The following is a 22,438-nucleotide window of genomic DNA, read 5'->3' as shown; positions in this document are numbered from 1 at the left end:
TCAGAGGAGTTATTTACACATCAGTTGGAAGAAATGAGTGATGTGCAACCATCATTGACAGAGGATGTAGATAACAATGATATGTCTCAGTCAGGCAGCATTACAGACATGGACATACAGTGTGATGATGATGATGTTGTACCCGCTGCTGCTTCTGTTGTTGATTTGTCAGATACAAGTGAAGCAGTTGATGATGACGATGTGTCCGTGGATGTCACGTGGGTGCCCGCTAGAAGAGAAGAAGAACAGGGGGGAAACAGAGAGGAGGAGGAGGAGATGAGTTGGAAGCAGGGGGAGGTGGTTGCAAGGAGCTAGTGGCACAGTCAGACAGCATGCATCGGCACCCGGGGTCAGCCAGACAGCACGCCAATCAAAGCATGCTGTTGCCACCACCAGTATGCCATCATCGCAGAGCTCAGCAGTGTGGCATTATTTTGTGTGTCTGCCTCTGACAACAGCGATGCCATTTGCAACCTGTGCCAAAAGAAACTGAGTCATAGGAAGTCCAACACCCACCTAGGTACAACTGCTTTGCGAAGGCACATGATCGCACATCACAAACGCCTATCAACACATGAGTACAAGCAGCACACAAACTCAAAGCCGCCATCCTCCTCCTGGTCCAGCATCTTCAGCCACGTCAACCACTGCTGTCCTCCTTGCCCCCTCTCAACCATCCGCCACTCCGTCTCTCTTCCGGAGCATTTCATGCTCATCTGCCCACAGTCAGGTGTCTGTCAAGGACATGTTTGAGCGTAAGAAGCCAATGTCACAAAGTCACCCCCTTGCCCGGCGTCTGACAGCTGGCTTGTCTGAACTCTTAACCCGCCAGCTTTTACCATACAAGCTGGTGGAGTCTGAGGCGTTCAAAAAATTTGTAGCTATTGGGACACCGCAGTGGAAGGTACCCGGCCGAAATTTCTTTGCACAAAAGGCAATCCCCAACCTGTACTCTATTGTGCAAAAGGAAGTAATGGTATGTCTGGCACACAGTGTTGGGGCTAGGGTCCATATGACCACTGATAGCTGGTCTGCAAAGCATGGTCAGGGCAGGTATATCACCTACACTGCGCATTGGGTAAACCTGCTGACGGCTGCCAAGCATGGAATGCGTGGCTCTGCAGAGGAGTTGGTGAAACCGCCACGACTTGCAGGCAGGCCTGCTGCCACCTCCTCTACTCCTCCTACTCCATCCTCTTCCATAACCTCCTTGGCTGAGTCCTCTTCTGCTGCTGCATCTTGCTCCACATCAACGGCACCCCCCCAGCTCCCCAGGTACTATTCCACATCCCAGATACGGCAGTGTCACGCTGTCTTGGGGTTGACTTGCCTGAAAGCAGAGAGTCACACCGGAACAGCACTCCTGTCTACCCTAAACGCACAGGTGGATCAGTGGCTGACTCTGCACCAACTGGAGATCGGCAAAGTGGTTTCTGACAACGGAAGTAATTTGGTGGCGGCATTGAAATTGGGCAAGTTGACACATGTGCCGTGCATGGCACATGTTTGTAATCTGATCGTACAACGCTTTGTGCATAAGTACCCAGGCTTACAGGATGTCCTGAAGCAGGCCAGGAAGGTGTGTGGCCATTTCAGGCGTTCCTACATGGCCATGGCGCACTTTTCAGATATCCAGCGGCAAAACAACATGCCAGTGAGGCGCTTGATTTGCGACAGCCCGACACGTTGGAATTCAACACTCCTAATGTTCGACTGCCTGCTCCAACAAGAAAAAGCCATTAACAAGTATTTGTATGACCGGGGTGCTAGGACAGCCTCTGCGGAGCTGGGAATTTTTTTGCCACGTTACTGGACGCTCATGCCCAATGCCTGTAGGCTCATGTGTCCTTTTGAGGAGGTGACAAACCTAGTCAGTCGCACCGAAGGCACCATCAGCGTCATCATACCATTTGTTTTCTTCCTGGAGCGTGCCCTGTGAAGAGTGCTGGATCAGGCCGTAGATGAGTGTGAAGAGGAAGAGGAAGAGTTGTGGTCACCATCACCACCAGAAACAGCCTTATCAGCATCGCTTGCTGGATCAGCGGCAACGCTGGAAGAGGATTGTGAGGAAGAGGAGTCAGAGGAGGAATGTGGCTTTGAGGAGGAGGAGGAAGACCAACCACAACAGGCATCCCAGGGTGCTCGTTGTCACCTATCTGGTACCCGTGGTGTTGTACGTGGCTGGGGGGAAAAAGATACCTTCAGTGAGATCACTGAGGACGAGGAACGGGACGCTTTACAGACGTGTTGTTGATGGAGGACATGCAGAGCTTTTTAAGTCCTATGCATCACCACAGCCCTTCGGGGTCCACCCTCAGAGAACGTCTCAACGCTCTGAGGAGCGATAAACCCCTTGACTACTAGGTGTGCAGGCTTGACCTGTGGCCTGAGCTATCCCAATTTGCGATAGAACTTCTGGCCTGCCCCGCTTCAAGTGTCCTGTCAGAAAGGACCTTCAGTGCAACAGGAGGTATTGTCACTGAGAAGAGAAGTCGCCTAGGTCAAAAAAGTCTAGATTACCTCACCTTTATTAAGATGAATGAGGGATGGATCCCGAAGGGACTGACATTGGGCGATACATTTGAGTAAAAAAGGCCTGATGAGATGAGCTGCCTTGGGCTAAAAATGGTCCACACGCTGCTGTATTTTATCTTCGAATGCCGGATGACTTGCGTGACTTATCCGCCACCAACTAGGGTTCAAGCCGCAATGTTTTAGGGCACTTTCTGCCTGGGAAACAAACATCAGTTTTTCTGGCCGCTGCTACAGCAGCGGCTGCAACAATACCTAATTTTTCAGGCATGTGTACATGCCAAATTTTTCTGGCCTCTGGTGCTGCACTGTGGCTTCAAAAACCACACCACTCATATCTGGTGGCACAGTAGATTGCACACGCAGTGCCCCAAATTTGAAGTAGGAGGACCGACCAAGCATCTTTTCCATCTCCCGGTTCCTAAAATCCATGCCATATACACGTCCCCTGATAGGGGACGTAACAGGGATTAAACTGATCAGAATAGTACTACTTAACACACCACTCATATTTAGTGGCACAGTAGATTGCACGCGCAGTGCCCCAAATTTGAAGTAGGAGGACCGACCAAGCATCTTTTTCCATCTCCCGGTTCCTAAAATCCTTGCCATATACACATCCCCTGATAGGGGACGTAACAGGGATTAAACTGATCAGAATAGTACTACTTAACACACAACTCATATCTGGTGGCACAGTAGATTGCACGCCATACTCTGACAAAATGCAGAAGGACATTTGGCAGACGGACATTTGGCAGACGGACATTTGGCCGACAGAGAGAAAGCTAAAGAATGTTCCGATTTCGGCCAAGGGCAGATACGTTCCAGAGTGCTCTGTTCTAATCAGAGAATCGGGCACCGCAACTGCCTCTGGGAACCTTAACATGGGTCTCAGACCGCACGTCTTGTAATTCTCTGTCTGGGAAATTATCTATCAAATCTATCTATTTATCTATCAAATCTATCTATCTATCATATCTATCAAATGTATCTATTGCATCTATTGATCTATCTATCTAATCTATGTATCTATCTATCTATCAAATCTATCTATCTCGTGGCCGGACTGTTATCTGACAGCCACTTGTGTTTCGGCCATGCCATATACATATCCATGCCATATACACGTCCCCTGATAGGGGACGTAACAGGGATTAAACTGATCAGAATAGTACTACTTAACACACCACTCATATCTGGTGGCACAGTAGATTGCACGCGCAGTGCCCCAAATTTGAAGTAGGAGGACCGACCAAGCATTTTTTTCCATCTCCCGGTTCCTAAAATCCATGCCATATACACGTCCCCTGATAGGGGACGTAACAGGGATTAAACTGATCTGAATAGTACTACTTAACACACCACCTATATCTGGTGGCACAGTAGATTGCACGCGGTGCTCTTACAAAATGCAGAAGGACATTTGGCAGATGGACATTTGGCAGACGGACATTTGGCCGACAGACAGAAAGCTAAAAAATGTTCCGATTTCGGCCGAGGGCAGATACGTTCCAGAGTGCTCTGTTCTAATCAGAGCCTCGGGCGCCGCAACTGCCTCTGGGAACCTTACCATGGGTCCCTGACCGCACGTCTTGTAATTCTCTGTCTTGGAAATTATCTATCAAATCTATCTATTTATTGTATTTATCAAATGTATCTATTGCATCTATTGATCTATCTATCTAATCTATGTATCTATCTATCTATCTATCTATCTATCAAATCTATCTCGTGGCCGGACTGTTATCTGACAGCCACTTGTGTTTCGGCAATGCCATATACCTATCCATGCCATATACACGTCGCCTGATAGGGGACGTAACAGGGATTAAACTGATCAGAATAGTACTACTTAACACACCACTCATATCTGGTGGCACAGTAGATTGCACGCGCAGTGCCCCAAATTTGAAGTAGGAGGACCGACCAAGCATCTTTTTCCATCTCCGGTTCCTAAAATCCATGCCATATACACGTCCCTTGATAGGGGACGTAACAGGGATTACACTGATAGGAATAGTACTACTTAACACACAGTCTGAAGAAGAGGAGTCAGAGGAGGAAGGTGGCTTTGAGGAGGTGGAAAACCAAACACAGCAGGCGTCCCAGGGGGGCTTGTTGTCACCTTTCGGGGACCCTTGGTGTTGTACGTGCCTGGGTGGAGGAAGAGACCTTCAATGACATCAGTGAGGACAAGGACATGGCTAGCTTGGTATCCAACCTTGTGCAAATGGGGAGTTTGCGGTTGTGCAAATGGACTGTTTGCGGTTGTTTGCGGTGCGTTAAAGGGACAATCTAGGCCAAAATAAACTTTCATGATTCAGATAGAGCATGTAATTTGAAACAATTTTCCAATTTACTTTTATCACCAATTTTGCTTTGTTCTCTTGGTATTCTTAGTTGAAAGCTTAACCTAGGAGGTTCATATGCTAATTTCTTAGACCTTGAAGCCCACCTCTTTCAGATTGCATTTTAACAGTTTTTCACCACTAGAGGGTGTTAGTTCACGTATTTCATATAGATAACACTGTGCTCATGCACGAGAAGTTATCTGGGAGCAGGCACTGATAGGCTAGACTGCAAGTCTGTCAAAAGTACTGAAAAAATGGGCAGTTTGCAGAGGCTTAGATACAAGATAATCACAGAGGTTAAAAGTATATTATTATAAATGTGTTAGTTATGCAAAACTGGGAAATGGGTAATAAAGGGATTATCTATCTTTTAAAACAATAAAAATTCTGGTGTAGACTGTCCCTTTAAATGGGGAGTTTGGTCTGTCACTGTGAAGCGGGCGTAACCCTTACACTACCTGATCGATACCTGATGTTTTAAAGCACGTTATTCCAAACAATTTAGCAATGTTAGGTGATTTATGCCCTTTATGGCTTAAAAACAAACTCTGCATCAACTATGTAATTTTCCATGGGAGTTTTGCCATGGATCCCCCTCCGGCATGCCACAGTCCAGGTGTTAGTCCCCTTGAAACAACTTTTCCATCACTATTGTGGCCAGAAAGAGTCCCTGTGGGTTTTAAAATTCGCCTGCCTATTGAAGTCTATGGCGGTTCGCCCGGTTCGCCCGTTCGCGAACAGTTGCAGAAGTTCGTGTCCACCGTTCGCGAAGGCAAATTTTTAGGTTCGCGACATCACTAAATACCATCTCTGAATGCACAACACGTTGAACCTTGAAGCAGATGGGCTACAGCAGCACAAGACCACACCGGGTGCCACTCCTGTCAGCTAAGAACAGGAAACTGAGGCTACAATTCACACAGGCTCACCAAAATTGTACAATAGAAAATTGGAAAAACGTTGCCTGGTCTGATTGATGAGTCTCGATTTTAGCTGCTACATTTAGATGCTAGGGTCAGAATTTGACATAAACAACATGAAAGCATGGATCCATCCTGCCTTGTATAAACAATTCAGGCTGGTGGTGTAATGGTGTGGGGGATATTTTCTTGGCACACTTTGGGCCCTTTAGTACCAATTGAGTATGGTTTAAATGCCACGGCCTACCTGGCTATTGTTGCTGACCATGTCCATCCCTTTATGACTACAGTGTACCCATCTTCTGATGGCTACTTCCAGCAGGATAATGCACCATGTCACAAAGCTCAAATCATCTCAAACTGGTTTCTTGAACATGACAATGAGTTCACTTTACTCCAATGGCCTCCACAGTCACCAGATTTCAATCCAATAGAGCACCTTTGGATGTGGTGGTACGGGAGATTTGCATCATGGATGTGCAGCTGACAAATCTGCAGCAACTGCGTGATGCTATGATATCAATATGGACCAAAATCTCTGAGGAATGTTTCCAACACCTTGTTAAATCTATGCCACAAAGAATTAAGGCAGTTCTGAAGACAAAAGGGGTCCAACCCCGTATTAGCAAGGTGTACCTAATAAAGTGGCCGGTGAGTGTATATAGATATATATAGGAATATCTATTTAAAGTATAAAGAACATTGTCCAATATGTGAAGAACTTTGGAATGGGAAATATTAATAACTCCTGTTGGGTGTAGCACTGTGGGTTTAATATGGTAGTTCGTCATTGCGCAATAACTGTCAGATTTTTTTTGGAACAATGTGCTCTATTGAAGTCTATGGGGAGAAGATATTAAAGCTTCTGCAATATCCGAAGCCCAGAAGTTAGCATCATGTTTTGCGCTTTACTTGCAGGTTGTGTTTAACATGCTTTAAAAGTTTACTTCGAGCTGAGTGAAAGCACTAAATAGGGATCCCCTTGTAATCTGCCCCAAAATTGGCTTATAGTGTAGAGACTGACATTTCAGTGGCGGATCCGACGGAGGGGGGCAATAGGGCAATTGCTCCCTCCCAAGAGTAGAGTCAGACTGGCTGCTGTCACAGTGACAGACAGTGCTAGTAATCAGCAGTCAGCAAGAAAAAACTGAGGCACACACTGCCCAGAGTTAAAGGGACATGAAACCTAAATTTTTTCTTTCACGATTTAAAAGGAGCATGTGATTTTAAACAACTTTCTAATTTACTTCTATTATCTGATTTGCTTCATTCTCTTGATATCCTTTGCTGGAAAAGCATATCTAGATAAGCTTTGTAGCTGCTGATTGGTGGTTGCACATAGATGCCTTGTGTGATTGGCTCACCCATGTGCATTGCTATTTCTTCAGTAAAGGATATCTAAAGTATGAAGCAAATTAAATAATAGAAGTAAATTGTAATCTTGTTTAAAATGGTATTCTTGACCTGAATCATGAAAGAAAAATGTTGGGTTTAGTGTCCCTTTAAACTGAATCATTATGATTTACATTCAATTTTCTATTAGGGCCAAGCAGATGGCGATGTTCGATGGTGTGCTCCATTGCTCCACACTGGTATTTGCTCTCTAAGCACCTGCTTGACTTTACATGAAGCGGATGAATTTGTGAATAGATGGGATTCTACTTCTTATTCAAGGTTTGTTGGTTTTTTGATGGCTGTGCTGTAGTGTTCAGGGTTTGGTAAATGAGGCTGTCATTGGAAAGAAAGCAGTATAAATTCTTATGTGTGTGTGTATATTCATCTGTGTTTATGTACAGTATATTGGTATGTGCGGGTGTATATGTGTGTGTGTGTGTATATATATATATATATATATATATATATATATATATACTGTATGTATGTATGTATGTATGTATGTATGTATGTGTGTGTGTATGTGAGAGAGTGTTGATGTGTGTTTATACATTTTTGTGTGTATATGTGTGTTTGTGTGTTTGTGTGTGTGTGTGCGTGCATGTATGTTCATCTGTGTTTATGTATATGGGTATGTGCATGTGTGTGTGCATGTGTGTGTGTTTGTGTGTGTATATATATATATATATATATATATATATATATATATATGCATGCATGTGTGTGTGTGAGAGAGAGTGTTTATGTGAGTTTATACGTTTTTGTGTGTATATGTGTGTGTGCTCATCTGTGTTTATGTATATGGGTATGTGAATGTGTGCGTGCATGTGTGCATGTGTGTGTGTGTGTGTGTTTGTGTATATATATATATATGTATGTATGTGTTTGTGTGTGTGTGTGTGTGTGTGTGTGAGAGAGAGAGAGAGAGAGAGTGTTTATAAGTTTCTGTGTGTATATGTGTGGGTGTTTGTGTGTTTATGTGCGTATGTGTATATCCATCTCACTATACAAGGTTGTGATGGGGTAAGCCGCCGGATCACTATTGGATGATGTCAGCCCATGGGCGAGCTGTCTATCAGATCATGCTACACCGAGTATAAGTGTCACAATTGGGGGGGGGGGGGTAAGTAACTTAAAGTCACATATCTCGTTGTCTGAAGTTGGGGGTGAAACTAAGAAACGTTACATGTATTAAAAGGTAACGGTGATACAAAATCTAGGTGAATGCATCCCTTTATGTGCTACATTATATATATCATAAGATATCATTTTCTATTACATCTTTTTTTGCAATTATAGGGTTACTGAGGTTGAACTAGCATGAAGGTATGAAAGTGATACTGGTGAGTGTGTGATTTGACAATGAGCTTCTAGTACAAAGACAACAAAGGCAGATACACAAAAGTGTGGAATGTTTTGTTTGTTTCAGCCTATTATGAGAAGTATGACCTTTCAGTCTAAAGATCATGGTTCCCACAATACTTTCCCTTTAATAAGCTGATGTAAAAAAAACAGAATGAAGACATTTTTAAAATGTAAAAATGAAAGGTGACCTTAAATACAGTTCATGTATTCTCAGCAATTCCTGCTGTGCACCTTCCTCCATCCACTCATCTTTATTTTGTATTGTGTTCAAGCGATACGTTTGTTTTTTTATGAGCAGCATTAAACATGTTTAAATAAACACCAGGCATTGAATTAAAAGTTGCTCCAATATTCCTTTGTTTTATCTAGTTAAAAGAATTTGAAAAGTATTAAAAAAAAATCTTTTTAATGGATGCTGAATAAACAATCTGCTTATTTTTGGCCAGATTAAAAATTGAGCGCTAATTAACTCTCCTGCTCGAGCATCAATTGCGCTAGCATGAAGCTTTTTTGCGCTCGACAAGTTGCTTACAATATTGTGTGTCTGTTCACATATCCCCCTATCCAAAAAAAGTGGAAAAACCTAACACCCCACTCTCGCGCAAACCTGATCGTATATTCTCATGCCCTTAGAGAAATACAACTGCACCTCACTGATGAGGCCAACAGAAGGCCGAAACGATCGCCTGGGGTTGTTGTTTCTCTTGTTCAGAGAAGAATTGCCTGGTATTTCGGTGTTGGACTGTCATTGGGCAGGGTCAGACTGATATGCTACAGGATATTTTTTCTCTGTGAAAAGGCATAATGTGCTAAAAGAACGTGCACCCTGAGTTGCAAAAGAAATGAACAGGCATGGAAGTTATTCTAACTTTTGTTCTATATCAGGAGCGCTGTTCTCTCTCTTCTGATATTTATGCAAATTACTCTTGGGTCTCCCTAAGAGTAATGGGGGAAACCAGAAGTGGGCTCCTTGCACACATGCCCTTAGAGAGATACAACTGCACCTCACTGATGAGGCCCACAGAAGGCCGAAACGATCGTTTGGGGTTGTTGTTTCTCTTGTTCAGAGAAGAATAGCCTGGTATTTCGGTGCTGGACTGTCATTGGGCAGTTTCAGACTGATATGCTACAGGATATTTTTTCTCTGTGAAAAGGCATAATGTTCTAAAAGAACGTGCACCGTGAGTTGCAATAGAAATGAACAGGCATGGAAGTTATTCTAGATTTTGTTCTATCTCAGTAGTGCTGTTCTCTCTCTTCTGATATTTATACAAATTACTCTTGGGTCTCCCTAAGAGTAATGGGAAAAACCAGACATGGATTCCTTGCACACATGCCCTTAGAGAGATACAACTGCCCCTCACTGACGAGGCCCACAATAGGCCAAAACGTACGTCTGGGGTCGCTTCTCAGGCCTTTGGCTGGGATCAAGTGCAGTTTTCTGTGCTTGGTCTTGGTTGAAAGATTTGCTGCCTGGAGACCTGCTCCTTCGGCCTGGGTTTCTTTCCCTTCGGGGTTTGGGCTCCTGCTGCTATTGGGGGGGGTGGCTAGTCCTTAGGCATAGAGCAACTGGGTAATAGGGCCATCCCCGTGGCCTTGTGGCATCATCCCTGGACTTCAGCCATATGCTGCTTTGGGGGAGGGGCGCTCTGAAATCCAGCCTAAAGAGGCAATAGGGCAATTATGGCTACCAATGTGCCAAACGTTCCCCATACACTTCAGGTGTTGATTTCTGAGGACTTACGAGAGAAGATTGGTTTGGCTCATGTCCAGCAGGTTGTTTTGGAGGGCGTTTTGAAGATGCCAAGAGCAAGTTTGCATTGTGTTCAGTCTTTCCCTTCAAGAGGGATTTTTTATGTGGCTTTTACAGATGAGCATCATTTACAGACCTGCTATCAACGGACTATTGATATGGCTGCTGCTCCAGAGTTGGTGGGCATGAGATTTGTTGCCTGTGTGCAGAGGGAGAGAAGAATCCCGGTGACAGTACATATGTACAACCCTTGGGTCACTGATGTGGAAATTCGTCTGTTTCTTTGTCGCTACTTTGATGATGTTCAAGGAGGTAGCAAGCTGAAGAATCAGTTTGGTACTTTCCATGGAAAGTGCAGGTTCTGGGTGCGGTTTGTGCCAGATTAATTAGGTATTGGTGGAAAGAAACACCCTCCACAGACTTTCACAATTGGTGGAAATAGAGGTTTCCTATACTATGATGAAATGCCTCTTTTTTGCAGTAAATGCAACCTGTTTGGTCACATTGCTGAAAATTGCCTAGGTGCCAGATGTCGAAATTGCGGTGAGGAGGATCATCTTGTGGCACACTGTAGTAAATGCCGGACCTGTGACCTGTGTGGTTCTTCAAGTCATCTGCGCAGGATGTTTCCTCTAATGATGTTGCAGGGGCTTGATAGAGTGAAGCCATCCTACGCTGATGTTGCAAAAACAAATCTTCAGTTGCGGTTGAGCCATCTGTGAATGAGGAGGAGGTCTCTGATGAGGCATTGAACTCTATATTACCTCTTTTGTGTAAGAAATCTGCAGTTGGGGTCTCTGTCGGAGAGGTGTCTGATGCTCCTGTGGTGGTTCCTGTGGCTGAGAAGGTGGAGGAAGCCCAATCTAATCTGATCTTGCTACATCTAATGTGATAGCTGCTTCCGAAGTTCTTGAAACCCTGTTGCCCAATTCTGTGGATGATACTGTTGCTGTTCGGATAATTTTTCCTTCACTGAGTCAACTTGTGATCCTGCTCCTGATGCTGTTCTTGGTGAAGGGGAGAACATTGATTGGTCTGCTGTTGTGTCCTCTGGTTCTGAGGAGGATATGGACACTGCAGGGAAAAAATCTTTCTCTAAGCGGAAAAAAGGTGCGGATTCTGATTGATGGGAGAGTCCTGATTTGGATCTTCCAGTAGTTAAGCGTGCAGATCAAGATATTGCTAGTGATGCTGACTCTTTAATCTCAGAGTTTCCTTCTGTCTCTACTAAAGACATTCCCTCTGACTCAAGCCAGTGTATTGGTGACTTTTCTGATGCCTCTTCTGTTGGTTATCTAGATAAAAGAGATGTGAACCAACTTGCTGAAGTTACTGGTTATGAGGCTGGCAAGGGGGAGCCTAGGAGGTTGGAACATCACAGAGGCAGATTTAAAGAATCTCCTTTGAGTCCTAAGAAAAAGAAAGGAAAGTTGAAGTCCTGATGTTAATTCTTTTTTTGTTTTTGTTTAATTTATTTTTGTGATGTTTCTGACCATTTCTTCCCTTAATGTCAGGTGTATGAAAACTATAGCAAGGCCAGCTGCAATTTTTAAGTTATTATCTGTATGTTCTGCTAATATTTTTTTGTTTGCAGGAATGTGGTCTCTCTGAACATCCTAAATGTGCTGATTGGGAATATGGTCCTAAAGTATGGTCTTGTTCTTCTTATAGAAATGGGCTTAATGTAGTTCATATTGTCCCAGGTTGGGTTCTTTTGGTTAGTTTTAGTTTTTGTGGAACTGTTTTTCATTTGTTTAATGTATATGTTTCTCCAAATAGGGTAGAACGTTTGCTTAATTTTGAAACATTAAAGTTTTTTCTACCAGGTCGAGATCCAACTTTTTTGGTTGGGGATTTTAATTGTTTTATTAAGAATGGGGACAGAGAGGGTGGGAATGATTGTATGGTGGATAGCTCAGGGAAGTTTTTAGTTGATCTGCTTAAATCTTTCGGTTTGAAGGATGCCTTTGGGTCTGTTTGGGTCTGTTTCATTGTCAGGGGAGGGTTCTACTTTCTTTAGTGATAGTGGTGGGATAAAATCTCAAATTGATTTTTGTTTTTTATCTAAATTTCTAGGTGTTGATGATTTTTCTTTAAAGCGGATGCCTTTTACGGATCATGCCCTTTTGATGTGTAAGGTGAATTGTGATTTAAAGATCAAGTATGGTAAAGGTGTTTGGAAACTGAATGTGGATTTGTTAGAAGATGAGAAGAATGCCCTTTTGATGTGTAAGGTGAATTGTGATTTAAAGATCAAGTATGGTAAAGGTGTTTGGAAACTGAATGTGGATTTGTTAGAAGATGAGAAGATAGGGGCCTATCTATCAAGCTCCCTACAGCGATGGTATTACAGGTTTTTACAAACCCAGCGTTAAAAGGCAAGAAGTGAACATAGAGCAAAATTGTGCTCCATATCGCACTCCAATACCAGCGCTGCTAAAATCAGCGGTGAGCTAGTTGTACCTGCTCGTGCACGATTTCCCCATAGACATCAATGGGGAGAGCCAGCTGAGAAAAAGTCTAACACCTGCCAAAAAGCAGCGTAAAGCTCAGTAACGCAGCCCCATTGATTCCTATGGGGAAACAAATTTTATGTTTACACCTAACACCCTAACATGAACCCCCGAGTCTAAACACCACTAATCATATACTTATTAACCCCTAATCTGCCGCCCCCGACATCGCCGACACTGTTTCTGTGTTCATGTGCATGCGCGCATGTGTTTCTGTGTTTCTGCGTTCATGTGCATGCGCGCATGTGTTTCTGTGTTTCTGCGTTCATGTGCATGCGCTCATGTGTTTCTGTGTTTCTGCGTTCATGTGCATGCGCGCATGTGTTTCTGTGTTTCTGCGTTCATGTGCATGCGCGCATGTGTTTCTGTGTTTCTGCGTTCATGTGCATGCGCGCGTGTGTTTCTGCGTTCATGTGCATGCGCGCATGTGTTTCTGTGTTTCTGCGTTCATGTGCATGCGCGCATGTGTTTCTGCGTTCATGTGCTTGCGCTCATGTGCTTGCGCTCATGTGCTTGCGCTCATGTGCTTGCGTTCATGTGCTTGCGTTCATGTGCTTGCGTTCATGTGCTTGCGTTCATGTGCTTGCGTTCATGTGTTTGTGTGTGTTTATGTGTATGCGTGCATGTGTTTATGTGTATGTATGTGTGTGTTATATTGGACAAAAAAAGAAGCTTATTCAGTGCAACTGGCACCTGAGGTATAGGGGTGTAAAGCACTCACATCTCTGGACTAGTAAGCACATGTAAAATGCTAGTGCATTTTGTACTGATAGGAAAATGCCTTTACCACCCTTGCTACTCATCTACCCGCAATACCTGTGTTAGAACTTGGTTTAAAAAATGTGTCATTCACAAATTACGAGTTTTGCGGTAAGAGCTGCTCTGTAATAACTTGCAAGTTATTGTCACCGCTCACTTCCCTACATTGCTGGTATTACAGGTTTGCAAAAACCCGGCGTTATCAGGCAAAAAGTGAGCGTAGAGCAAAATTGAGCTCCATACCGCACTCCAATACCAGCGCTGCTTAAAGCTGCAGTGAGCTGTTTTTACATGCTCGTGCACGATTTCCCCATAGACATCAATGGGGAGAGACGGCTGAAAAAAAGCCTAACACCTGCAAAAAAGCAGCGTAAAGCTCCATAACGCAGCCCCATTGATTCCTATGGGGAAACAAAATTTATGTTTACACCTAACACCCTAACATGAACCCGAGTCTAAACACCCCTAATCTTACACTTCTTAACCCCTAATCTGCTGCTCCCGACATCGCCGACACCTACATTATACTTATTAACCCCTAATCTGCCACTCCATGTCAGTATATTACCGACTTCAAAAGATGGGCACCAAATACTCTATGGAACAATCCTGCATTAAATAATCAATTCAGTTTAGGATTATCAGAGTCTGTAAAGGATGAACTGGCTCATGCAGATTTGCTAACTGATTTGGAAACTCTCATGACCCTCACTATCTCAATAGACCGACATCTCAGAGAGAGGAAATCTGAGAGAGGCATATCAGACCTCACTTTCAAAAATTCCTATTCTTCTAACCCAATAAACTATACCAGAATTACTGAAGAACCTATGGAAATCACTTTTGTGAAGGGTCCACTGAAAGCAGAGGAAAAAGCCAGACGCAGGTTACATAATCTCTGCCTATACTGTGCCGCCAAGGATCATGGTGTAAAGGACTGTCCTAGTCTGCTGAAACAGAAGAGGGGTAAGACACCAAAATGTTATCACTCACAAGATACAGTCACTAAGTCCTCATCTCATTTTCTCTTTCTATCTCCCTACAGTGGGATCATCAACAAATAACAACTCAAGCCGTGATTGATTCTGGAGCCACCAGAAACTTTGAAGATTTTGATTTTGTGCACTCTTATAAAATTCCTTTTAAAAAAAAAAGAGAATTCACTAGCAATCTGAGTAGTTGATGGTTCCTTCATAAAATCCAGCCCCATAACACATCATACCACACCAATACAATTAACCTTTCTATCAGGTCACACTGAATATTGTACGTTTGAAGTCATTTCCACTCCTCTATTCCCAATCATTTTAGGATTATCTTGGTTAAAAACACACCAACCCACCATACTCTGGGGAAAAGGCTTGATCCATTTTAACTCTGATTATTGTAGTAATGCATGTTTCATAAATAATAAGCATTCTACCATGCAGATATTAGAATACAACATTCCACCATGCTATAAAGATTTCACTGATGTTTTCGATAAGAAAGAGGCACAAAATCTACCTCCCCACAGACCGTATGACTGTCCCATTGATTTCCTTCCCAACTCATCCATACCGTACGGCCATATATACCCTATGTCTGAACCAGAACTCAAACACCTTAAAGATTATTTGGAAGAAAATCTTAAGGGTTTCATTAGACCTTCCACCTCCCCAGCAGGTGCCAGCATTTTTTTTGTTAGGAATAAGGACAATAGCCTTAAACATATATACGACTATAGAAAGCTTAACAAACGCACTAGGAAGAACAGATACCCCCTACCACCAATCCCAGAACTAATTGAACGTCTACAAGGAGCAAAAATATACACCAAATTAGACCTTAGGGGTGCGTATAACCTTGTAAGAATTAGGCAGGGCGACGAATGTTTGACAGCTTTCTGCACACGATATGGCTTATTCGAGTACACAGTCATGCCATTTGGATTGTGTAATGCCCCGGCCACATTCCAATGTTTCATGAATGACTTATTCCATGATCTCCTAGATATTTGCGTGTTCATTTATTTAGACGACATATTAATATATTCTGACACTCAAGGAAACATAATTTATGTAAGAACTTACCTGATAAATTCATTTCTTTTATATTGGCAAGAGTCCATGAGCTAGTGACGTATGGGATATACAATCCTACCAGGAGGGACAAAGTTTCCCAAACCTCAAAATACACCCCTCACCACACCCACAATTCAGTTTAACGAATAGCCAAGTAGTGGGGTGATAAAGAAAGGAGTAAAAGCATCAACAAAGGAATTTGGAATAATTGTGCTTTAAACAATAAAAAATAACCACCATAAAAAGGATGGGCCTCATGGACTCTTGCTAATATGAAAGAAATGAATTTATCAGGTAAGTTCTTACATAAATTATGTTTTCTTTCATGTAATTGGAAAGAGTCCATGAGCTAGTGACGTATGGGATATCAAATACCCAAGATGTGAAACTCCACGCAAGAGTCACTAGAGAGGGAGGGATAAAAAATAAACAACAGCCAAATGCTGAAAAAATAATCCACAGCCCAAATATAAGTTATTCTTAAGAAGAAAAAACTTAAAACAGCAGCAGAAGAATCAAACTGAAACAGCTGCATGTAGAACTTTTCTACCAAAACTGCTTCAGAAGAAGAAAATACATAAAAACAATAGAATTTAGTAAATGTATGCAAAGAGGACCAAGTCGCTGCTTTGCAAATCTGATCAACTGAAGCTTCATTCTTAAAAGCCCACGAAGTGGAGACTGACCTAGTAGAATGAACTGTAATTCTCTGAGGCGGGGCTTGACCCAACTCCAAATAAGCTTGAAGAATCAAAAGCTTTAACCAAGAGGCCAAGGAAATAGCAGAAGCCTGACCAGAAAATATAACAAATAGACTAGAAGTCTTCCTGAAATCTTTAGTAGCTTCAACATAATATTTCAAAGCTCTTACCACATCCAAAGAATGTAAGGATCTTTCCAAAGGATTCTTAGGATTAGGACACTAGGAAGGGACAACAATTTCTCTACTAATGTTGTTAGAATTCACAACGTTAGGTAAAAATTCAAATGTCCGCAAAACCGAGTTATCCTGATGAAAAATCAGAAAAGGAGATTCACAAGAAAGAGCAGATAGCTCAGAAACTCTTCTAGCAGAAGAGATAGCCAAAAGGAACAACACTTTCCAAGAAAGTAGTTTAATATCCAAAGAATGCATAGGCTCAAAAGGAGGAGCCTGTAACGCCTTCAAAACCAAATTAAGACTCCAAGGAGGAGAAATTGATTTAATGACAGGCTTAATACGAACTAAAGCCTGTACAAAACAGTGAATATCAGGAAGATTAGCAATCTTTCTGTGAAGTAAAACAGAAAGAGCAGAGATTTGTCCCTTCAAGGAACTTGCAGACAAACCCCTATCCAAACCATCCTGGAGAAACTGTAAAATTCTAGGAATTCTAAAAGAATGCCAAGATAATTTATAAAAAGAACACCATGAAATGTAAGTCTTCCAAACTCGATAATAAATCTTCCTAGAGACAGATTTACGAGCTTGTAACATAGTATTAATTACTGAGTCAGAGAAATCTCTATGACTTAATACTAAGTGTTCAATTTCCATACCTTCAAATTTAATGATTTGAGATCCTGATGGAAAAACGGACCTTGAGACAGTAGGTTCGGCCTTAACGGAAGTGGCCAAGGTTGGCAACTGGACATCCGAACAAGATCCACATACCAAAACCTGTGGGGCCATGCTGGAGCCACCAGCAACACAAACGATTGTTCCATGATGATCTTGGAGATCACTCTCTGAAGAAGAACTAGAGGCGGGAAGATATAAGCAGATTGATAACACCAAGGAAGTGTCAGCGCATCCGCTGCTTCCACCTGAGAATCCCTGGACCTGGACAGGTATCTGGGAAGTTTCTTGTTTAGATGAGAAGCCATCAGATCTATTTCTAGAAGACCCCACATCTGAACAATCTGAGAAAACACATCCGGATGGAGAGACCACTCCCCTGGATGTAAAGTCTGACGGCTGAGAAAATCTGCCTCCCAATTGTCTACACCTGGGATATGAACCGCAGAAATAAGACAAGAGCTGAATTCCACCCAAACAAGTATCCGAGATACTTCTTTCATAGCTAGGGGACTGTGAGTCCCACCCCGATGATTGACATATGCCACCGTTGTGATATTGTCTGTCTGAAAACAAATGAACGGTTCTCTCTTCAACAAATGCCAAAACTGAAGAGCTCTGAGAATTGCACGGAGTTCTAAAATATTGATTGTTAATCTCGCCTCTTGAGATTTCCAAACCCCTTGTGCTGTCAGAGATCCCCAGACAGCTCCCCAACCTGAAAGACTCGCATCTATTGTGATCACAGTCCAGGTTGGCCGAACAAAAGAGGCCCCTTGAACTAAACGCTGGTGATTTAACCACCACATCAGAGAGAGTGTCGAACATTGGGATTTAAGGATATTATTTTTGTGATATCTTTGTATAATCCCGGCACCATTGATTCACCATGCAAAGCTGAAGAGGTCTCATGTGAAAACGAGCAAAAGGAATCGCGTCCGATGCTGCAGTCATGAGGCCTAAAACTTCCATGCACATAGCCACTGAAGGGAATGACTGAGACTGAAAATGCCGACATGCTGCAACCAATTTCAAATATCTCTTGTCTGTTAGAGACAGAGTCATGGACACTGAATCTATCTGGAAACCTAAAAAGGTGACCCTTGTCTGAGGAATCAAAAAACTTTTTGGTAAATTGATCCTCCAACCATGTTTTCGAAGAAACAACACAAGTTGATTTGTATGAGATTCTGCAGAACGTAAAGACTGAGCTAGTACCAAGATATCATCCAACTAAGGAAACACTGCAATACCCTGTTCTCTGATTACAGAGAGTAGGGCACCCAGAACCTTTGAAAAGATTCTTGAAGCTGTTGCTAGGCCAAAAGGAAGAGCAACAAATTGGTAATGCTTGTCTAGAAAAGAGAATCTCAGGAACTGATAATGTTCTGGATGAATCGGAATATGAAGGTAAGCATCCTGCAAGTCTATTGTAGACATATAATGTCCTTGCTGAACAAAAGGCAGAATAGTCCTTATAGTCATCATCTTGAAAGTTGGTACTCTTACATAACGATTAAAAAATTTTCAGATCCAGAACTGGTACAAATGAATTTTCTTTCTTTGGGACAATGAATAGATTTGAATAAAACCCCAGGCCTTGGTCCTGAAAAGGAACCGGCATGATTACCCCTGAAACCTCCAGATCTGAAACACACTTCAGGAAAGCCTGAGCTTTTACTGGATTCACTGGGATGCGTGAGAGAAAAAAATCTTCTCACAGGAGGTCTTACTCTGAATCCTATTCGGTACCCCTGAGAGACAATGCTCTGAATCCATTGATTTTGGACAGAATTTATCCAAACATCCTTGAAAAACCTTAATCTGCTCCCTACCAGCTGTGCTGGAATGAGGGCCGCACCTTCATGCGGATTTAGGTGCTGATTTTGGTTTCTTGAAAGCCTTGGATTTATTCCAATTTGAGGAAGGCTTCCAATTGGAAACAGATTCCTTGGGGGAAGGATTAGGTTTTTGTTCCTTATTTTGACAAAATGATTAGAAGCCTTGGATTAGAGGGTATTACATGCACCTCCTACCAGGTAGAGGGAAGACAGGAAAGTCAGCCTTTCACCCAGAGACAGTTGTGTTTTCTCCTCAGTGTGGGGAATTCTGTAATATATATATATATATATATATATATATATATATATATATATATATATATATATATATATATGTGTGTGTGTGTGTGTGTGTGTGTGAGTGTGTTTATCATTTATCATCGGAGAACTTTCTAAATATACATCCACAGACAAACTAGACAACATGCTGCCTATTGACATCTGCTGAAGAATTGCACACTGCATCAAGCTAACCCTATTCTCTCTCCTCTGCTTTCAGGTACGTGAATAGAGACCCTGTCAATCTGCAACTATTCACTGCTCTCTGGTGTTTTTTACTCTCCTGTAACTCTCTTCTGGTACGTGAATAGAGACCCTGTCAATCTGCAACTATTCACTGCTCTCTGGTGTTTTTTACTCTCCTGTAACTCTCTTCTGGTACGTGAATAGAGACCCTGTCAATCTGCAACTATTCACTGCTCTCTGGTGTTTTTTACTCTCCTGTAACTCTCTTCTGGTACGTGAATAGAGACCCTGTCAATCTGCAACTATTCACTGCTCTCTGATGTTTTTTACTCTCCTGTAACTCTCTTCTGGTACGTGAATAGAGACCCTGTCAATCTGCAACTATTCACCGCTCTCTGGTGTTTTTTACTCTCCTGTAACTCTTTTCTGGTACGTGAATAGAGACCCTGTCAATCTGCAATTATTCACTGCTCTTTGGTGTTTTTTACTCTCCTGTAACTCTCTTCTGGTACGTGAATAGAGACCCTGTCAATCTGCAACTATTCACTGCTCTCTGGTGTTTTTTACTCTCCTGTAACTCTCTTCTGGTACGTGAATAGAGACCCTGTCAATCTGCAACTATTCACTGCTCTCTGATGTTTTTTACTCTCCTGTAACTCTCTTCTGGTATGTGAATAGAGACCCTGTCAATCTGCAACTATTCACTGCTCTCTGGTGTTTTTTACTCTCCTGTAACTCTCTTCTGGTATGTGAATAGAGACCCTGTCAATCTGCAACTATTCACCGCTCTCTGGTGTTTTTTACTCTCCTGTAACTCTCTTCTGGTATGTGAATAGAGACCCTGTCAATCTGCAACTATTCACTGCTCTCTTGTGTTTTTTACTCTCCTGTAACTCTTCTGGTACGTGAATAGAGACCCTGTCAATCTGCAACTATTCACTGCTCTCTGGTGTTTTTTACTCTCCTGCAACTCTCTTCTGGTACATGAATATTTACATAGAGCAAATGATTTTAGTTTGTTAATCTAGTCCTACATCTGTTGTACTGTTATCCAATGTGTTATTTCTAATGTTCATTTAATTGCCATGTGATGTTCAATCCTTATCAATACTTGCTATTATTCTAAAATGTATAGCTGTCTTATTCCATAGTATTAACCTCCCCCAAATTTTATTGTCTGTTTACTTAACATCTCACCCTGACCAGACCAGAATCTAACTTTCCAATTGTCTTTGATTAGCAATCAACTAAATTTAGTGGACTCAGCTGACTGCCCTCCCTGCATATATTTCACACCAGTCTGGCCTGTGCATTGCACTGGCCTGTGCATTGCTATAACATATGTTCACATTTTCAAACTGAACATTTTATAAGTGATTCACTAGCAATAGAATTATACAAGAATTCAACAAGGATTGGGCAAGGGGCAAGACACAATGCAAGTACTTTTGTAATATTATGTTTGATATACCTTACTGTTTTCAAATGCAATTGCTACTGTAATACTGTGTCTTATGTGTTTAACTAGTTCCCTCTTTTGTAAAAATGCCTAATATCTTCTTATTCCTTTTGCTGCCTTTTGTCTTTATAACAAACTACTTTATTCAATTACTCATTCTCCCTCTCCACCTGCACTGTTCATTAGCCCATCTCTCTTAAACTCACATTACTTTTGTACTCATGAACTTTACCTATTCCTAAACACTCTCCCCCCTGCACCTTGTCTCACTACTGCAAATCTGTATCTCATCTTATGTCACTCTCCCTCTTGCTTCTACTAACTGCTGGTGACATCTCCCCTAATCCTGGTCCCCAACAATTGCCTAGCTGTGCACATCCATGTATACCGTCCCACAGACTCAAAAAACAAAAATCTTACAACCTTACTCACATTCCTCTTGCATCAAAAGCCACTTCCCCTTTCACTTGTGCACTTTGGAACTCTCGCTCTGTTTGCAACAAACTCACTTATATACATGACCTCTTTATCTCCCACTCCCTCAACCTTCTGGCCCTAACAGAAACCTGGCTCTCTCCCCTAGACACAGCATCCACTGCTGCTCTGTCACATGGGGGTCTCCACTTCAGCCACACTCCTAGGTCTGGTAATAGACAAGGAGGTGGTGTAGGTATTTTATTTTCCTCTCGTTGCACCTTTCAACAAATACATCCCATCTCTTCCCTCAAATTTTCCTCATTCGAAACCCACATGATTTGCTTATTCTCTCCTCTTTCTATACGTGTCCCAGTCATATACCATCCTCCTGGCTCCTCAACTCAATTTCTAGATCACTTGGCTGCATGGCTACCTTATTTCCTTTCCTCAGACACCCCTTCCCTCATTCTTGGTGACTTCAACATCTCTCTTGACAATCCCACTGCCTCCTCTGCAAAACAACTTCTGCAACTCACTTCCTCTTTTGGTTTGTCACAATGGACTGATTTTCCCACTCACAAAGATGGTCACTCCCTTGACCTGATCTTTAGCTATCGATGCACCCTCTCAAACTTCACAAACTCCCCCTTTCCTCTTTCTGACCACCATCTCCTTACTTGCAACATATCATCCCTCCCTACAACTCTCCCTCCTTCTGCTCCTCACACCAAACTTCACAGAAGCATTACGTCATTAGATCAACAACAGCTCTCTAATTCCCTCAAACCTCTCCTCTCATCCTTCTCCTCCTTTTCATGCCCTGACCAATCTATCTGCCACTATAATTCCACCCTTACATCCGTCCTTGACAATCTCGCCCCTCTTACCATAGCTCGGAAATCAAACACTCATCCTCAGCGCTGGCATACTCCTCTGACACGATACCTACGCAGATGTTCCCGTACTGCTGAGCGGCACTGGAGAAAATCTAGGAGTTCAGCTGATTTTCAACACTACAAATTTATCTTGTACTCCTACTACTCT

This window comes from Bombina bombina, chromosome 5 (genome assembly GCF_027579735.1).
Source record: "Bombina bombina isolate aBomBom1 chromosome 5, aBomBom1.pri, whole genome shotgun sequence".
Taxonomy (NCBI): domain Eukaryota; kingdom Metazoa; phylum Chordata; class Amphibia; order Anura; family Bombinatoridae; genus Bombina; species Bombina bombina.
The sequence above is the reverse complement of the archived record's forward strand: the minus strand, read 5'-3'. Positions refer to the sequence as shown.